The sequence below is a fragment of the Gekko japonicus genome, unplaced genomic scaffold (genome assembly GCF_001447785.1).
Source record: "Gekko japonicus isolate JY-2015 unplaced genomic scaffold, Gekko_japonicus_V1.1 scaffold217, whole genome shotgun sequence".
Taxonomy (NCBI): domain Eukaryota; kingdom Metazoa; phylum Chordata; class Lepidosauria; order Squamata; family Gekkonidae; genus Gekko; species Gekko japonicus.
In genome coordinates this window covers 300278-320733 of record NW_015164188.1, presented here as the reverse complement: position 1 = coordinate 320733, position 20456 = coordinate 300278, and the positions used below count along the sequence as shown (strand labels likewise).

Here is a 20456-nt window from a genome sequence, read left to right as displayed (position 1 = left end):
GACCTAGCATCAGAATGAAGGACAGGTATTCTGGAGAACTACAGGATGCTGTTTCAGCACTTAAGGGAACAGGGATGATAGGAGGACTCCATTGGCACAACCATTGCTCAAGGCCCAGTCGTATCCAACTCTGTAGTCACATGGCCAGCATGACTATATGCCAAGGTGTATGGAATGCTGTTACCTTCCCACTGAAGTGGTACCTATTTATCTACTTGGAATTTCTTGCTTTCAAACTGCTAGGTTGGCAGGAGCTGGGGCCGGAGATGAGTGCTCACTCCATCACGCGGCACTAGGATCTTGAACTGCCATGCTACCAACCTTCCAGTCTGTAGCTAAGCATCTTAACAATTGAGCCACCACGGCCCCTATTGTAATGGTAGGGATTCATAATGACAGGGGTCATTTCATAGAAAAAGAGCTAGGGGAACTCATTAGCATAACTCATTAGCATATGCCACACCCACTGACATCACCGGAAGTGTGTCATAAGGCCACACACACCACCCCCAACGGTCCTGGCCACCGTCGCCAGCCTTGCAGCTCCACTGCCGAGCACCATGAGGGGCCCGGCGGTGGACCTGCAAGGCCGGCGGGAGTGCAAGGAAGCCCCGCGAAGGCCCTCCCTGACCCCAGGCAGGCAGGGGTGGGGAGAGGCAGGGAGGAAGCAACTTACCCTCCCTCCTGCCTCCTCCTGGCTGAATGAGGGCCAGAAGCTGCGCGGCCGGAAGCAGGGGATGGGGCTTCGTCATGTGCCCCGCCCCCTGTACCTCACCCGGGGGAACTGCGATCCCCCGTGATCCCCCCCAAAATGACCTCTGCATAATGACAATGGCAAGCTCATTACAAGCAGGGTCAGAAAGAGTTGAAGTTTGTGCTTGGCTAATAATATGGGACAGTCAGGTGTTGAAGAATAAAATGGAGAAGAGGAGAATGATGCAAGTCCCTTTGAGTCCCCCTTTGGAAGAAAGGCAGGTTAGAAATGAAGCATATAAAACAAAAATACGATATACAATCCTGACCTTTGGTGCCATCACTACTTTTGAGCGAAGAAAAAGCAAAGACAGGCACTGAGGCATCTGAGGGTTTTGTATGCAGATAGCTGACTGGGAAGGATGGAGGAAAGCAAAGGAACAAAAATTTGTACAGGAACTAAATGATACATAATGTTCGCCCCAAGGTTCTCAAAGAACTGGCAGAGACAATTACAGAGCTGCCATCAATCATTTTTGACAACTCATTAAAAACAGATGAGTTGCCAGTTGACTGAAGGACAGCAGGCGAAGTCACAGTATTTAAGCAGATAATAAACAGGAAATTGTATGCCATTGTAAAACCAACTTTAATAACTGATTTAAACCATTAAGGTTAAAATGACGGCAATGCAAACACATGGATCAAGGGGTGTGAGATAAAATTATCTGATCACAGAGAGGACTGTAAACACATGGAGGGGAGTTCTGACTACCTTTTTCTTCTTTGTTGCAAGGGTATGTGTGTGGAAAGAGCATAGGAGAAAAGAAATGATGGGATAAAAAAGACAGGCAACAGCCAATCCATTACACTATCCTCATCGATCATTCTTTAATGATGTAGCATAGATCAGAATCTTGGTCGCCGCACTGGTTGTACTACAAGACCAACTCATCTTTAAAGTTTAAGAAATAAACTTCTGTAGCGCTTAGTACTTTTACAGCCATTGGTTTTCAAGGCAAAAGTAAAAATGGAGGCTGGTAGACACCAGGATGTTGCCTAATAGGATCATACCATTACAAGGAGCTCAGAAGAGCATACATTTAACTGTAATTCTATCATTTCTACAGTGAGGTACAACACTTTGCCCATAGTATAACTCAAGGGTAGCTTTATAACAAAGCCAACTGAGGTAACTGCCTCAAGTGGCTGGGGTTCCTGGATATTTGGGGGTGGGACCTTGGGAGGATGACGTTTGGGGAGGGGAGGGACCTCAAAGAGTTATCATGCCAGGGAGTCCACCCTCCAAAGCTCCGGGGGAACTGATGTCTGTAATCTGGAGGTGGGTTGTAATTCTTGGATATCTCAAGGACCCACCTTAAGGTTGACAGCCTTGCAAGTGGCAAAACTCTGGGACGACATCAGCAACCTTTCATCCAACCTGCTTGTTACCAGTCTTCTGTCACTAACCAACCCTCTCATGCTGTTACCGGGGAGCCTGTACGACTCCCACTGGCAGCCATTCTTGCCACTGCCACTCCAAGAGGGGAAAAAATAAAAAAAATGCTGGCATTGTGTGCACCACTGTCACTTCCTGGGAAAACCCAGAAGTGACACAGAGTACCTCTAGGAATTGTTGGAAATTCTATGGTAAAACCATAGCAGCATGTCATCCCCTCCCCCCAAAACCTCCTGCCAGTTGCCAGGAACAGCATGCCAACCCTACCAGCCTGTGCCTTCCTCTACACGTTTTCCTCAACAGTCTCCAGCTGCCATTTCCTCTGGCTCATAATTGCTAATTCACCTTGCCTCCCAACATCCTCTTTAGGACTTTTAAAAGTGAGTATGGCAAACTGTGCATGCCCCATAACACTTTCCAAACTCCTGCAAGATTTCTTGGTCTTGCAAGACTTCAGCCATTTTGGTTGCTTCAGCAGAGTGCCAGGAGATGACAACGGGAGAAAGACTGGTTGGCCTCCGCTTTCACTCATAGACAAAATGGCTTCTGAATCAGAAATAAAACGGCTTCCGAAGTTGTTTGAGATATGTAATCTGCCTTTCTGTTTCTTAATGATTTACTCAACATGCTTATGCCGTGATCTAAACTGCTTACAGTCTCTCATCCAACTGCCTGCAGGGCCAGATTGGCTTGGTTTTAATAGTAGAAGTGTGCTGGGGTCCCTGAAAGCATACTTTGATACCTTGCTGCAATTTATATGAACAATCCCTGCAGCACAACAGCTTATATAAGAGTCAGTGTATATTAAAGCCAGTGTGGTATAGTGGTTAGAGTACCAAATTAGGACTAGAGAGACTTGGGTTCGAATCTCTGCTTGCCAATCATTTATTTCTTTAAAACATTTATAAGCCACCCCTTCAGAGACCTGGTTGAGGCAGCACAAAATATAAAAAATATAAATAATAAAATATGACACCATTAATTAACAAGTATTACTTTACAAGTATTAACAAGCATTAAAACCAGCCAATAAAGCCCAGAAGCATACACGACCATAAAAACATAGATCGTAAAACAGAAGTCTAAATTGTGCTTGCAAATCAGGAATGGGGTACTCACTCAGGTTCCTGCTCATAGGTTCATACAGCAGAGATGAGTGTGTTCAGAACAACAACCATTTATTAGTAAGGCGATGCAGGAATGGGAGCAACTGGTTTCAGGACAAGAGAGATCAGGCCCTCTATAATTCTAACTAGGGCTCTTTTTGTAGAAAAAGCCCAGCAGGAACTCATTAGCATAATAGGTCACACCCAACAGCAGGAACTCGTTAGCATATTGGGCCACACCCCTGACAGCATAGCTCATTAGCACATTAGGCCACACCCCCATGTCACCAGAAGTGTGGTCATCCAGCCACACCCACCTTTTGCTTGTTATTCTGTTTACCTTGTTGTCAAAACCCAGGGCTTTTTTGTAGCAGGAACCCTTTGCATGTTAGGCCACACACCCCTAATGTAGCCAATCCTAATGAGTTTCTGCTGTTGGGTGTGGCCTATTATGCTAATGAGTTCCTGCTAGGCGTGGCCAACTTGGGAGCCAGCTGGAACTCCGTTCCTGTGCGTTCCTGCCCCAAAATAGCCCTGATTCTAACTGACAAACAGAACTAATGAGCAGGGACTCCACCCCATGAGAAAAAGAAATCACATACAAATACCAGAGGGGGGAACAGACTGTTCCATTGCAATGTATACAGTAAATGCTGCACATTCCTAACAGTCTTCAGGCTATAACCAGATCATAAAAACCATTTAAAAGATTGCTCATAGTTATGAAAACTTAAAACCATGAAACTTACTGGGGAACCTTGGCCCAGTCATTCTCTCTGAGCTTAACCTACCTCACCAGGTAGTGATGGCACAACCATTCACACTGTCCTGAGCTCCCTGACAAGATGGCGGGATAAATACACAAAATGGTTTAAAAAAATCTGTAACCTGCCATTCTAAGCCTCTTACTGGTAGGTGGTGCCAATATTGTTGAGCTGGAATATGCAGGAAACAATATGCACACTTCTGGTTCTCTGACCACTGGAGCGGTGTGTGAAAATGCAGAAGTTGGGCATCCCTGGTGCCTGCTATCATATTACTCTGTGCAGATGTGAATTGTCTTTTATTACACAGCTGACTTTATAGTCAGAGAAAATACTACATGCTCAAGGATAAAAATTATGTGTTCGTGGAAATTTGACAGCTGTCATGCTTTTAATGGCTGCTGCTGTGATTTTAGACCCAGTGCGCTTCCATGAGAAAGTACTATCGCTATAAGCAGATGAAAGCTTTGATCTGGTTTTGGTTTTGATCAATGGAGAAACGAAGCCAAGAATTTCCCATTGGGCTAGAGCAACATAAATGGTATTTCTATTCTTTTAATATAATTTACCTTTACCTTTTGCGTTCAGCATAGATATGAGGAAGGGGAGATCCTGAAATCAGGCTAAGCTTCCCAATAAGTTCTGCCCACCACAGAAAGGGGAACAAATTCAATATACTGAAAACGGCTCCTCTGATTCCAAAGCATCTTCCACCCTGCACACCTCAGTGTTTTCCTTTATAATCTCTGTTGCTTGTCTCTGAATTTGCCTGGCTTGCTGACATTCTTCATGAAATATGGGGTCCAGATCTGCGCACAATATTCCAGATGGGAATATTGCTAGAGATATTATTGCTTAGAACCAATTTCTTGTTTTTTTTAAAGTCATATTGTTGTTGCTGTTGATACTATAGACTTCTCAGTTACTGTACAAGTTAGCCAGGCTTATAAAGGACATTTCCTATTAAATATCTGGATTTTTTTTTAGTGTCAATCAAAATTCGAAAGAAATTTGCTACTCTGAAGCATTTCAAAAAATAAAACCACAGTTGGTGGGCAGATCATACATTCACAATGTGATCCTAAATAGAGTTGCACTCTTCGAAGTCCATTGAAGTCAGTGAACTTAGAATGGCACTGCTAGTCTGTGCCCACATTCATAAGATTTAATTCACTGTTGATTTACCAATGAGAGTTCCTTTTAGGTAAAGGATTCAATGAGCAAGAATGACCAGCATTTGCAGTTCACTGGCAAATCCCCATATCGACAGGATGCTGTTTCTAAAAATAAGCTTCAACTCTCTTCTTGGTTGTGAATAAGGGATGGGTAATACATTTTCACACTTCAGCCTTCTTCACAGCTGATGACGAGCAAGTAATAGCCATTCAGGCCAACCCTGCAGGCACTTGCATTATCCTATATGTGATCTCTGGATTCCCATCTTCTTGAGGCATCCTTTGCATTGGCAGTGGAGCTGAAGTGCAGACCTTGAATAAACAAATTGACTGCATGACTTGGCTTTTTTTTTATCAGCATCACTAAGGCAGTGGAGGAAGCTCTTCTCACATCACAGTACTATTGTGTGATCTTCCAGTTGGAGAGCTTCCAAGGTTTCCAGTACTGCTGAGCAACTGCTGCTGCTCTGTCCCCTGGCCTGTAGCTACAGTGGGGCATCTTGGGGCCTGCCCCCCAACTTACTACCAATGCCCCCGACTTCCCATCCAACCCAGTCCCCCCGAATTCCAACTTTTTATGTTATTTGTGGCGCTCCCTTGGGGGGGTGTTGGGGGGGTCTGTGTGGGGTGCCCCCCGACTTATTTAAAGGCCCCCTGACTTTAAAAATCCTGTGAAAAGCACTCGTCTTTCAAAAACAAATTTCAGGAGCCCCAAAACGAATGTGTGCTACCTCATCATACTTTAGGCAGTACTTGGATATTGAGGAGGAGGTGAAACTCCAGAGTAAACCCCTTTACTTTCCTGGTTGTTAGATAGTTTGACACCATTGGCTTTCCAACTCTGCTACCTTCTTCCTCAGTCTGAGTTCAAGGTGGGGCCTACATTGCCCCTTCTCTGAATCTGATTAAATTCCCCTGATCATACACCTAAATCTGATTGGCTATGGGATGATGACCCTTGTACCCGGGCAAAAGGGTGGTTTTGAAAAAAAGTCTCTGAAACAACAACCAGTTAGTGGCAATAACTGCAGCAAAGTGGCGCAAACAGAGCAAAGAATTCAAGGATCTTTTGGGGGAACATTTTTTGTGCTGAAAATTTGGCACAGCTCTCCTTCTCAGAAATGACCTCGAGGCTGCTGTGCCGCCGTTGCCTTCTGAATCAGGAGCCCTCCCTCAGCCCAAGCAACTAGAATAACCTGAAGCAGCACTTTCTCTTCCTCCTACGGCTGAAACAGTTGTAAAAAACCCCTAGAAAGCTGAAATTGCCAGGGTGAATCACAAAGTGTGGATTTTTGTCAATCAATAGAAATACATTTTAGGCCTGACTTCACTGCAGTCATATGAAACTAGTTATGCAAAAGAAAAAAGAAAAAGTGTCCTGTCTCCCCCCCCCCCCAATCTGTGTCTAATCAGCTCAACTGGGCCACAATAGGAAAAGGGATGTGGCTTCAGATGAGGTGCACTGAACTGGCAACAGGTGCACCTGTTCCATGCAGATCTCTTTTGCTGCATGAGATAACCGGTGTTTTCAAAACTGAGAATATTTTTAAAGGGGAAGAAGTTGTTTAATGTTAAACCTTCAGTGCAAGTCTAAGCAGCGACACAGCGTTCTAAACTCACTGACTTCAAAGGAATTAGAAGGATGTGATTCTGGTAAGGATTGTTTTATTTATACTCACATTTATACTCCACTTTTCTCTGTGGCACAGGCACAGAGGCAAACAGTACAGAAACAAGGGTTGTCAATCCCCAGTTGGGGGCAGGAGGTCCCTTGGTTTGGAGGCCCTTTCCCCACTTCAGGGTTATCAGAAAGCAGGGGGGGAGGGAAATGTCCCGTGGGCACTCCATTATACCCTATGGAGACTGGTCCCCATAGAGTATAATGGAGAATCGATCTGTGGGTATCCGGGGCTCAGGGGAACTGTTTTTTGAGGTAGAGGCACCAAATTTTCAGCATACCATCTGGTGCCTCTCCTCAGAAAACTCACCTAGTTTCAAAAATATTGAACCAGGAGGTCCAATTCTACGAGCCCCAAAAGAAAGTGCTCCCATCCTCCATTATTTCCAATGAAGGGAAGGCATTTAAAAGGAACACAGTCCCTTTAAATGTGATGGCCAGAATGCCCTTTGGAGTTCAATTGTGCTTCTTCCCTTCCCTCTCCCAGAAGGATGTCACATCCTTGATCCTGGCTCCACCCCCAAAAGTCTCCAGACTCCACCCCCAAAGTCCCCAGATATTTCCTGAGTCGGACCTGGCAATCCTAACAGAAACAGGGGGGAAAAAACCCAAGCCATACAAGAAAGAGAGGGGAGGCTTCTGATGGTCAAGCAGGTCTTCTCTACCCACTGACTGATCAAGACCCTGCTCAAGACCCAATCCTCAGGCCCAGGGACCTAAAGCTGCTGGGACCAGGTTCTCAAGGCCCCCTCCTCTGGCTCCCTACAGCTGCCTGGTACAGCAGCAGGAGAAAAGGGAGGAAGTGCCATTGCAGCAGTGATAAAAACCATGGAGATTTGGGGGATTGCTAGAGCATCACAGTGGTGACACTGACACATGATGACTCTTGCAGTTACATGACCAACAGTGATGTTGCATAACACCTGACCCCCCCCCCCTCACCCAAAAGCTGGTGGCTGGCAAAAGCTCTTGGCTGGCAACCCTGTCTAAAGCACACTCCTGAGCACACCCAGGCCTTATACACCTGTGTGCAGACAGAAGAAGTCATTTAGTGAGATGTTATATGGCCGCTGCTAACTAGCAGGATTTCCCCCCTTTCTTCCTCTGTGCTGTTTGAAACAAAGTTCAGGTTCTGAGAAAACAGAAACCTGGTTTTCACTGGAGAAATTGCTTTCTTTGTTTTGAGGCATTTTACTTGTGTCCAAATTCAAATCTGCCCATTTAGGGCCTACAGAACTTTGTAACACCCACATTTTTATTTTGTTTTTGGTACTACCCTCTCCCCTCTGCCTAGGGATTATCAGTGCCCTCATGTTTCTTGACATTTCACCTTCTTCACATTTCAGACTTACGGAACACCTCTTATTTTCTTCATTTAGTTTATACCACCAATGGACAATAAACCTTGTTTTCCCCCAACCAAACCCCAAGTCTGCGACTCCTTTGCTGTTATAGTATCCTCACAGGTCATTTAATTCTGGGTAATTTAATTCTCCAGCTGCGAGGACACACATGCCTCAGTGCAGGGGTCCTGTCCTTTTCAAACCTCCATTGCAGCCCTGACAAAGGGTGGTGAGTCCAACCACAAAATAGCTACCACAGGAGGCGGAGACGACCCCAAAATGTCAGGGAGTGAAGTTATGTGTAAATGTAATAGTAACTCTTCAACATATCAGGCCGAAGTTGTTGTTTTTTTTACAGGATAGCTTTTAAAATGAATATATTTTAAAAAATATTTTCTTGCATGTGCACACAGTCACACAGTGAAGATCCTCTTGCTGTGTGGGCAGCGGGTGTTGAAACAACTTTGAAAAACTCTGCACAGCCCATCAGATCTCCAATGGCCCTGCTGGATACAAGGCCCCCCCCAATACCCCCTGCCCACTTCCTAAAATAGGGTTGCCAGGTCCTGTCTCCTCCCCAGCAGGGGACTTTGGGAGGCGTTCCTGGAGGGGAGGGGGACATTCCCAGCATACCATCTGGTGCCCAGCATGATGACATCACTCAAAAACGATGTTACCACATTGGGGATGCACCTGAATCCCAAGGGGAAAATTCACCACTTGGAATTCAGGTGCCCCCCCCCCCAGCATTTAAATGCTTTTGGAGAGCGGGGGCTGTGCACACATGAATCACCGCTTGAGCCACCCCTCTCCTTCCCCTCCCACAAGATTTAAAGGGCACTCCAGCTGATTGGTGGGCCACGTGCTCCTGTCGATCAGCTGGAGGGCCCTTTAAATCTGGCAGGAGGGAAGGGAGAGGGGGGGCTGTGGGTGGCCACTGCTGGGGGGGGCTTGCGGGTGGGGCTTCCCTGCTGCCCAGTGGCAAGCAGGAACCCCTGAAATAGGGGGATACCCTGCCACCACATGGGGACTGGCATCCTATCCTAAAAACATATGGTGGGCATCAGGAAAGGTGTTGGTAAGCACCATGGTGCCTTTGGGGAGCATGCTGGGAATCCCTGCCCTCAGGCCTGGTTCATGAGCTTGAAATCCTGTATGCCAAATGTATGTATAAGAACATATGAAGATACCTTTTTTCAGTCAGATCATTGGTCCATCTAGCCCAGTCCAGTCTAACAGGCAGGAGCCCTCTTCAGGAGAGGCTCTGGGAGATCCTTCAACTCTGTACACAGGTCTGACCTGTGGTCACTCCTCTTCATCATGCACAGGTGTGCACAGAACCACCAGCGGGATTGCAGGATAGCGGAAGGTTATTGTGTGAAGTGGCATTTTTATGTGGGGGTTGTAGCCATAGCCTTTGCCATTCTCATGACTGTGGCTTCCCGTTTCGGCACAGTTACAAGCAGAAGCATGTAGATCTATTGGTTTGCACAGTTCCTTTGGGGATGTAGCCCTGTTGGTAGTTCTGTGCATGATTCCATGGGTGGGTCACCACCCAGCACATCAACCCAATCATTGTGGGTGCAATACCCAAGAGGTCAGTTCATGCCGATAAGACTTCCAGGCACAAATCCACGGGATGGATCCCAGATATTTCATAGGACTTTGGTTGTTTCTGGAATTCAGCAGTACCTCTGAAGAGGGTACTCTTTGTTTCCGAAAGAATAATAAAGTTTAACAAGGTAAACATTCTGGCAGTGGAAGCCTTTTGTGGAAGTTGTGAATCACTGGCACTTTCATAGAAACAAATTCTCACATATTTATTCAGTAACAGATTTATTTATTTTTTGTCACCTATTGGTGAACGTGTATACTCACTCAGCGGGACAGCAGAAGCATTTTCCTGTGAAATATTCTTACCCTGCTTCCCAGGATTATTTTTTTTTTTAAATGGGTTAAATTGCATCATTAATAATCCAACAAATGGAGCAGCTCACTGGCATTCTGCCAAGGGACCATTCTTGCAAAGAGCTTTTGGTGTGCAAGGATTTCTAAAAGGAGCCACCTGGTGGATAAAAAAGGTACAGGAACTGGATGACCAAGCCCAGCCCGCAGGTGCAAAGGGAACAGCAGGTCGTTCCGGGGGGTGCTGGGGTGGGGGAAGCAAAAGAACATACTGAGAGGAAGTAGAAGAGGAAAAGTACTAAAGATGAGAATGAAATATGCATAACCAGAATAAAATAAACATGCAGTGGACGCCCTACAGGCTTGATCCCAAGACCTTCATAATTAATTTTTTAAAATCCCATGGATTATAGAAGACTGGCACTGATTCTGATGTTGCTTGCATTACTTACTGTATCACTAAACCTTTCCATTAAAGTGGAAATGCACAAACACATCCGCCACCCAACAGCTCAGGTGTGGTTTCCTCCAAAACTGAGAAGGACTTTTCTGACTGTTGTGGAGGTAGGATGCATGAAAGAGCTCACATATCACAGCTATCTGTGACCCTTCCCAAATCTGCTCCTTTTTTGATGACTGCTAGTTACTAACAGAAGCATGCTAGGCAGGTGTTAAGTGCAAAGGAAATGGAATATGAATCACAGGAGCCTCACTAGGATAAACAAAAAGCCATATTGGATGTACAGCAGAAAGGACACGCCCCTGTCAAAGTGGATAAAGGAACCCTTTGGATAAAAGTACCTAACTTTTATTGTTAATCCAACCTTGCCTTCAGCAGGGCTGTCACAGAGTCGCATCCCAGCAGCTTTCCCACAAATAAGCTCTGCTGGGGATCATGGGAGTTTGTGTGGACAGAAGCTCTGTGGAATAGGAGCTGTCATGAGTTGGGGGATCAAATGAGAGAAACCTGTTAGCAGTCAACCCACAACACAAGTACTAGGTTCTTACACTGAAACTATGAGACAATGGCAATAAGTTGATACTGGGCAGAAGAGGGTTGAGATCATATTTAGGATGGCAGACAACAAGCAAGAGTGCAAAGAGGAAAGCCAAGACGGGTGAGGAGCAATTTGAATTACAATCAAAAGAGTCAGTGTTGTGATTGTTGAACATGATAATCATGTCTAGTCTTCAATAGGTTAAGGCAGAGTCTGTGGCTCAGTGCTAAAGCATCTGCTTTGTGTACAGGAAGTCCCAGTTTCTGTCCTTGGCATCTCCAGTTAAATGGATCAGGTAGTACTTGAAACCCTGCTGTTTGTCAAAGCAGATGATACTGACCTTGATTTACCAAGGGTCTGAGTAAACATAAGGTAGTAGCATGCATTCATGTGCAGGTTGCTTCCCACAACATAAAAAATGTGTGCCTTTGACATGGAGTACAGAAAGCATGCCTGTGAATATGAGAGCATTCTGTGGGAAAAGCTATCTGAATTAGGGATGTCACAGATGTTGCAGTGAACATGTTCATTGGCGGAATGAACCCTGTTCAACAGCCATGATCTCTTGTGAGCTAAGCCTTGGGTCTTTTTTTTTTCCTTTTTTTTTTTTCTGTGCAACCTCATATTTATTAATGAACCTCTCTCAACCAGCAACAAGAATTCCTCCAACACAGAGGCACTGAGAACTAAAAAGACACTAATTGTACACAAAGCTTTCCATTATTCGGTTTTAATTCTTTTCAAAAAAAAAACCCTTGTGAAAATAAAGGTTTATAAAAGAAAATATGCACAAGGTGAGTCGGCTTTGAAAACGGGGCTGTGGTACGTTGGTAGCAAAGGGCCATTTGAGGTCTTGACGCAGGACAAGACGCGCCACAAGGGTTGGAGCGGCTTCTCTTTACAAGCCTAGCTTGGTCCTTCTCCAGTGCCTCCTTTTGGAGTTGTATCTGATCTTATTGCCAGTTTTCATACGGATCCATTGTGGGATAGGCCGGTTCTGTTTCTGCTTCTTAGCAAGAAACCTTTTAATCTTGAATGTCTTGTGGGAGGACATGGCCAAGACCTCACAGCCGCTCACCACAATGTCGCAGCGGAAGAGCAGCCTTGGGTCTTTTGCCTGCCTGTTGTACGCCACAAAAAGAGGTACAGTAGCTGTGGTGGTAGAGTTTTGCTTCTTCATGGTAGTGGAGTATAGAGTCCTGAGAAATGAGAAAGGCATGCATATAAAAGTATTAAAATAAATACATATTTCCTTGCCTTGCAGATACTTTTGCAGTAGGCAAAATCAGTTCTACCCCTCTCATGGGTTGTATGAGAATGCAGGAGTGAAATACTGCTGTTGCCCTATACTATACTATATTGCTTGAATATACAAAAATAACCTGGCAAATAGGCTCAACCTGCTCACAAACAGCCAACCGGATCAATGAAAAATCAAACCCCTGCTCACAAGCAGTAAACAAAACATGAAATAAATGGGCAGGTGTCCAAGGATCCCTTAAGTGGTCCATTGGCTTAGCTAAATTTAAGATGATGGCAGCCATGTTAGTTTGAACAGTGACCTTGACTGATTACCCATCAAGCTATTTCAAATCAATAGCTGGAGAGAAAAAGACTCCTAACACAAACACCTTTCCTGGAATAGCATTTAAGCAGATCTGGAATGCAAAAAGGAATGTGGCTCAGGATAGAGCATATGCTTTCCTTTGCACGCAGGAACCTCCACCCACCCAGGTTCTGCTCCTGACTCCTCCAGTAAAAAAGATCTCAGGTTGCAGGTATTGCCTGGACCCCCAGAGAGCAGCTGCCATGTACAGTAGAGAGTACTGAGCCAGATGGACAAAGGGTCTCAGTATACTATTGCTTTATATATGACCTTTTCAGTCTCCACTCACAACACGTGTTTATATCCTGTGGAAAGGTGGGGCGGGGAATGAAATACGGAATTAGCCACAAATCTCAGCTGAAGTCTTCACTTGCTTCAAGCTCTCTGCTTCTTAACGGGATGGATTTATTCTGCGTCTGCTGCATTTCCCATTCCTTCACCTCTCCAGACACCCAAGAGCCCAAAGCAGTGTAGATGTTGGGCAAGAGGGAATCACATTGCCTGTATCCGCCAGACTTTAAATTAGTTACAATTACAACTGGATAAACCCAAAAGATCATTCCCTTGATTTAAAGATCACCAGGGAACCCCTGAAGGGAATCTTAGTTTGACCTTGCACAGTTGCTTCACTTTGAATTGCAGTTGCTTTGCTACTGTCGGGAAGGTGGCTCTCGTCTCTCCCTGCATCAAAGGAGGGATGATCAGAGCAAGGGCACAATGTTAAGAGCTTCTATTCAAGTATGTGCGAGTGTTTATATTGCTTATCGTTATAGCATCGTAGCCTGCTCACAGACATAAGCCCCAGCAATGGCCATGATCTTAAGCCTGAACATTGTTGCTTTTCCTTATTTAACTGTTTTTATCATTTTAGCTGAACCCATCCATCCATCCATGCAACCATCCATCCATGCAACCATGTATTTATTAGATGAATTTGTAAAATTTGGGTGCCACCGCTTCCAACCAACTCAAGGCAGCTCACAACTAAGACAATAAAACAAAACCAACCAAGGCAGTAAAAACAAGCCAATAAAAACAAATTACACCAATAAAAAACAAGTTAAAGCAATAAAATAAAAAATAAAAACAAGTCAATAAAAACATATTAATAGCCCCCCCACACACACACACACCTCAAAACAAACCGAGACAATAAAAATAAATCAGGGCATAAAAACACATAAAACATAGAAGTCTAAAATGGTATTGATAAAACAGTCCTCAGCCTAGAAGCAGACAATAAAATAGCTTTAAAAATATGGAAGCACCTTAGCTTGGGTAAAGAGAAATATCTTGGGCTTTAGAGATGAATTTATCTATCGATCTATCTGCCTGCCTACCTACCTAGCAACCAACCATATGCTGGCATGTATCCTACTATAGAATTCCTCCAGTGGGAGGGCATTTCTGTTTGTAGAACAGGGGACAGTGATCTTTGTGGATCCCACCTTCCCACTGGAAACCCCACTTTGCTCCGCATGCTGTTCTTTAGGTTCTACTGCCCCCCAGGAAAATTGTGGGCTCAGGGACTCAATGGGCTGCAGCCTGAGGGATGTGGGAAAGCACGTGTTGTACTTATGTCAAGCTTCAGGTTCCAGGCAGTTGTGGATAGTGTCCCATGTGTTCACAGCCAGGTATGGTTTGCTATACAGATTTCTTTCCGGTGAGGAGAAACCAAGTATAGGGAGCGGTGGCGCAGGCAGTAAAACGCCTGCCTTAACAACACCACTCGAGCAGCCACTATGGCTGTTTGAGTACCACCGCAGTCGGGGTGAGCTCCCAACCCTAGTCCCAGCTCCCGCCCACCCAGCGGTCCGAAAGCAACTAACTGCGAGTAGATGAATGGGTACCTACCCTTAGTAGGGTGGGGGGCACCCTCCTCAGGTGTGGTGGGTGAAGACGGCGATGGCGGTGGCGAGACATCGGCTCCAGTGGAGTGCCGGAGATGGAGGCAGCGTGGCGATGTGACGGCGGCGGCAAGCAAGCATGACCGGAAGGGCGATCCCTGGTGGCCGAGGAAAGAAACATCAAGTGACTGCCGTCAAAAGGGCGCGCGATGACGTCGAGCACGGGCACAGCGGAGCCGGAAAGGACGTTGCTGGAGCTGGAAGAAGGCGTGAGTCGCGCGCCCCAAAGCCAACCCGCCCAAGCGCCGGAATGTACATCCTGCCGGAGACTGCCGAAGAAAAGACCTGAAGAGCGAGTTAAGAACAACACCAACCACCACAGGGGTGCCGGTAGGTAGTCCCACCCCCGTATAGAAATGTGGCCCTAGTTAGGGAATAATGTGATTAGCACCTGCCTGTAAGCCGCTCAGAGACCCCTTGAAAAAGGGGTTCGAGCGGGATATAAAGTCGAAAGTTAAATAAATAAATAAAATAAATATTTCAGCTATGTTTTATTTCAGCTATGTCACTGAATATATTGCAGATATTTCAGAGATTGACAAACCAGTCCAGGATCAGTTCATACACAATCCAGACATGTTTCCAGTCTATACATACAGCAAGATGTGCAAGCCAACTTCAGGTCCATAAAGCCCTTGCATTCAACCAAGAACATCGTGAAGCGAGAGTGAGGCACTCACATTACTGGGTCCTACTCAAGTGATCCATCTGCCAAGAAAGGGATGCATAGCATACTGCAGGACACTCTGATACTATCAGTTAGTGAGGAAGCAAAGCTCAACTGTAGCTACGGCTACCAAAGGATCCTGAACCTGCAATAACACAGCTAAGTTTAAACTAGCTATGCTATAGACCACCAATAATGTATCACCCCCAAATGGCGAAGGAAGTTGTTCAGATTTCCATTTAAGGCACCCCCAAATGAAGGAAGTTGTTCAGATTTCCATTTAAGGATCTCCAGTCATATATACCAGAAGCACCTGCTGCTCACAATCCTCCCAACACATCGTTGCCATTTTTTAAATAGGGAGGACACCCTATTTTCCTGTTTCCTACAATACATGCAGTGTCTTATTCAGATGACATGGCAAATACATGTATCAGGAGGACTGTGGGTAGCAGGTTGGATACCTCCCAAAGGTAACCTGTGCAAAGGGCTGTCAGCTTGGTGGACCGCGAATTGTGCAAGTGGCAAGCAAATAAACAACCCACATCTCATTCCATGTACCCTTTTAGTCCCCCTCTGGAATATGTCATTGTAGACACAGGCTTTGCCACTTTGCCTGCTTGGCTGATTGGCATTCACTAGTAATTAAAACCTTTTAATCAGATGGTTGCCGGGTTGAATTTTTGCTGCAGTGGCAACTGTGCAGAAATCCCGAAGGAAATCTGGAAAGCCCTTATATCCCTTAATAGATCTGTGCAGCAAGACAACTGGGCGGGCTACTACAGTCTCAGCTTTGGGGGGGACTTACTGCAAGCACAGACCATCTCTTCCAATATGGTGTCAACTTTATAAAGGGAAGTCGCTGTATTTTGTACTGCTTCAGGCATCAGTTTGCACTTACACTACCAGAGGGTTAGACTGTACCATTCCCCTCCTGGACCAGTGCACCACAACTGAAGCACCAGAATATAAAAACATAAGACAGCATTCATAAACTATTCCAACTCTGACCCGAACCCAGAGAGGTCCTTTATTCCCACAACTGTTTTGAGTAGATTTTTAAAAAATGTCTAGCCATTAAAACAAATCTTTTCTTATACTAAGGCTAAAAGTTGCCATAGCTACTCTGCAGCCATAGGCTCAGTAAGGACATCTTGCTTGCACTGCTACGCCTGAGGATCTCACCACTGAATGGGAGGTTACCATGCAAGGCTCTCTTGGCGCTTGACTCATCCCATTTTGCAAAATTGTAATTCCAGCAGTCTCGCTTGTATCAGTCGATGGATGCATTATTCATCAATCATTTGTAAAACAAGCCATCTGTTCTCACTCAAAACACTTAAGAGATATCCGACAATATGATCTCAGTGCTGAAGCACACATTCCAAGAGTTCTCTGCAGCTCCTAAAACTAATTTTCCTTTCAATTTGATGTTTTAAAAAAACAATTGTCATGCCAAATCCTCCTGAGTTGAAAAGATCAAATAATATCACAACGATTTAATTAAGCCTTTTTAAATATAATAGTCGAAGATGGGCTGGGGGAGAAATTCACTCAGGGGGAAGTGGGTTGCCAAATGTCAGCCTCCCTTTCATTACCAATGTATGCTCCATAGGTTTGTATAAATCACTGCAGTGATATAACAGAACATCTTTGCTAATTAAAGCAGACGTAGGCCCTTTCGGCCTTTGCCTGCCGCTCCAGGTTTTCTTAGTGTTCAAGCTGAGGCAATTTAAGTCCAGGCAAAACAGCATCCAAATAACCGGGGGAAACAGCAGGCTGAAACTGGGCTGACCACTGAAGGGAGGTATTGTAATGCAGAAGGAGGGAGGGGGGGACTCTGAATAAAAAGAAGGTTGAACTCGATTTTAGTGCAGAATGGGGAAAAACTGGATTAAAAAGAAGGTTGGATTTGATTTTAGTGCAGAATTGCTTGGAGGACACTGTGGTGAGCGTGGATTAAAAGGAGAGTGCAGCAAAGGCCTTAGTTGACTCAAGTGGTTAAAGGCGCTGAACTGCAGTCTGTGGAAGGTCAGTAGTTCAGCAGTTTGAGACCCGAATGTGCTGCATGACGGAGTGAGCTCTCATCTCTAGTTCCAGCTCCTGCCAACCTAGCAGTTCGAAAGCAAGAAATTGCAAGTAGATAAATAGGTACCACTTCAGTGGGAAGGTAACAGCATTCCGTGTGCCTTGGTGTTTAGTCATGCCGGCCACATGACCACGGAAATGTCTTTGGACAGCGCTGGCTCTTCGGCTTTGAAACGGAGATGAGCACCGCAACCCTAGAGTCGGATTCGACTGGCTATCGAGCAAGGGAACCTTTACCTTTACTTATACACTAGTATAGGTGCTGTATGTAATAGGCACTGTATATACTGTACTTGAATGTAATAAAACAGCAAATCTAGAATCTGCACTTGAAGCATACATCCCATTTGGATAAATTATGGGATATTGTGAAAATATACCATTTTATTTTATTTATGTTATTTATAGTCCACCTTCCTCACAGGGACACTAGGCAGATTAGACAGAGTGAGTCAGTACAGTCAACTAAATGGGGTGCTCAAAAAACAATGCACGAGGATAGTAGAAGTCTGGAACCAACTGGAAATCTAAAAGATAGAACCAAAGCAGAGCATAGCTATTAACATGGCTCATTAAGTGACGCGAAAATTACATAGTAGGACCCTACTCACAGTAAGCTCTACGCAGCAGTATAGGCCACAGTCCCCAAACCTTTATCCAAGTAGGTTTGTAAACCGTTTTGTACAGTGCAATCCCGTTACCTGTGCAAAAAGGCTCTCCTGAATAATTCGGTTTTGCATCATTTGCAGAAAGCCAGGAGAGCGGGAGCCTCCTTGACCTCCATGGGCAAGCCATCCCATAAGGCGGGAGGAGCCACAATGGAGAAAGCACATGGACGGGCAGCAGTTGAGTTTGCCCATTTGGCTCCTGCAGAAGGCCCTGCTCAGATGAGCAAAGGTGGTGTGGTGAAGCATGGGGGAGAGGCAGTCCCACAGATAAGAGGGACCAAAGCCATGAAGGGCTTTGTACGTGATAACCAATGCCTTAAACTGAGCTCAGCAACAAATGGGCAGCCAATGGAGCATCTGCAGAATGGGAGTGATATGCATGCTCCGTCTAGCTCCCGATAATAGCCAAGCAACCACGTGGAGTTTCTAAGCTGATTTTGAGGGGAGACCAAGCATTATAGTAATCTAGTCTCCGTGTTGCTGTGGCATGGGTGCAGGTGGCCAGAACAGCCTTATCAGGGTAAGAGGCCATCTTACGGGCACGGCTGAGTTGGTAGAAAGTGTTTTTTTGCGGTTTCTCTGATAATAAGGTTGGTCACTGAGTCAGAAAGGGTCAGTTGAACTCCATCAAAAGTGGGGAGAAGAGGGTTGTCAGCTCTGGGTTGGGAAATAGCTGGAGATTTCAGGGAGCAGCCAGGAGAGGGTGAGGCTTGGGGAGGGGAGGGACCTTAGCAGGCTACAATGCCATGGAGTCCTCCCTCCAAAGAGGCCATTTTCTCCAGGGGAACAGATCTCTATAGTCCAGAGACCAATTGTAAAAACTAGAGATCTCCAGGGATCACCTGGAGGTTGGCAACCATAGGGGAGAACAATGTCCTTACGTTATTTTTCTTATGATATTTTTACCATCTCCATAGAGGACAGGGTGACATACAGAACCGGAAGCCAGACTCAAGAATCCCTTTTTAAAGCTACCCAAGTGCATTCTGGGTGAGTAGCTTCTTTGTGGAATAGGGAATGGTCACTTTCCAGGAAGAAATGTGCATGCTGTCCCTCTCCTGAAACAGATTAACTGCTTTACTGAGGAGGGCATTTCCCGTGGCTTGTTGTATGTTGGGTGACTTATGGTTAAACTTTTGTCATGGACAAAAGCAGGCAAACTGTCCAGAGTTGTTGCTCTGTGTAGAGCATGGCAACACCAGGGAGCTAGCCATAATCACTGCTAGCAGTAGCTCCCATCTCATTTTACAGACCAGGGTATTGCAGATACCACCAACAGCAGAGGCAATTGAGGCACACGGCAATTGGCAGGAGCAGTGGGTGGGGTCCAGAAGACTGGGAGCAGACCAGAGAGGGCTCACAAGAAGACTTCCTTCTGACATCCACTGATAAAATCTCCTGGACTGCTCTCTTTTAATGGTATTGGTCTGCTTCTAGCCAATGGACTGTTTTATCGATATCAGTTTAGGCTGTTCAAAGTGTGTTATGCTGTTTTTACACCCTGGCTTGTTTGGATAACTTCAGCTTGTTTTCAAATGGCTTATTTTAATGGCTTTGCTTTGTTGTTTTAACTGTAAGCGACTTAGAATTGGTTTCTGTTGAGGTGACGTATAGATTTTCAAAAGAAATTAAATAGATAAATAATGTAGGGTATCTGAGTTGTCTATGGATGCTTCATGCACAGTACAAAGGATAAAAAGTCTGGTGGTTAGCTGGATGAACAGATACCACCTTTGAGGCTCAATTATATTTTACATAACTTTTATAAACCACATAGAGAGTTGGAGCCTATAACTTCCTTCCACTGAGTAAGTCTTCCTTCAGTGGAATGAGCTTTCCTTCAGTGCTGACTTAGTGGAAGGAAGGCTGGTGACTTAGTAGAAGAAAGTTGTAAGATTCAGTCCATAGAAATGATCCTTCTGGGGACCTTTGAAAAATAAACTGGCACCTCATAAAGACAAATTTTCTCAGCAACTGGAATGCTTCCACAGAGGTTCAAGAACCTTGCCAACTTATGGTGACCAATTGGGTTTCCAAGGCAAGAGGTGTTCACAGGTGGTTTTCCATTACCTGCATCTGCATAGTGATCCTGGTCTTCCTTGGTGGTCTCCCAGACAACCCTGCTTAGCTTCCAAGATCTGACAAGATTGGGCTAGCTTGTGCCATCCAGGTCAGGACAGTCAATGTCAGAAGGAAACAACAGCAGTTTCTCAGCCACTACAACCTGGTAATATCTCTCCGAGAGTCCAATCTAATCAGTTACTTTCCTCAGATAGCAGCTTTTAGCATGAGAGTCAAGAAGACAGTGCCCTGGGCTGGCACTAGACCTTCTGCCTGAACGATAGCTCCTTTTTTGTCCTTTCTGACAACTGTTGAATTCTTTTAACTAGAGAAGCCAG

General features: G+C 45.2%; 1 pseudogene; it reads right to left on the bottom strand.

Moving 5' to 3' along the window:
- Nucleotides 1-11732: 11732 nt before the first annotated feature.
- Nucleotides 11733-12308, bottom strand: LOC107107882 (annotated as a pseudogene).
- Nucleotides 12309-20456: the final 8148 nt, after the last annotated feature.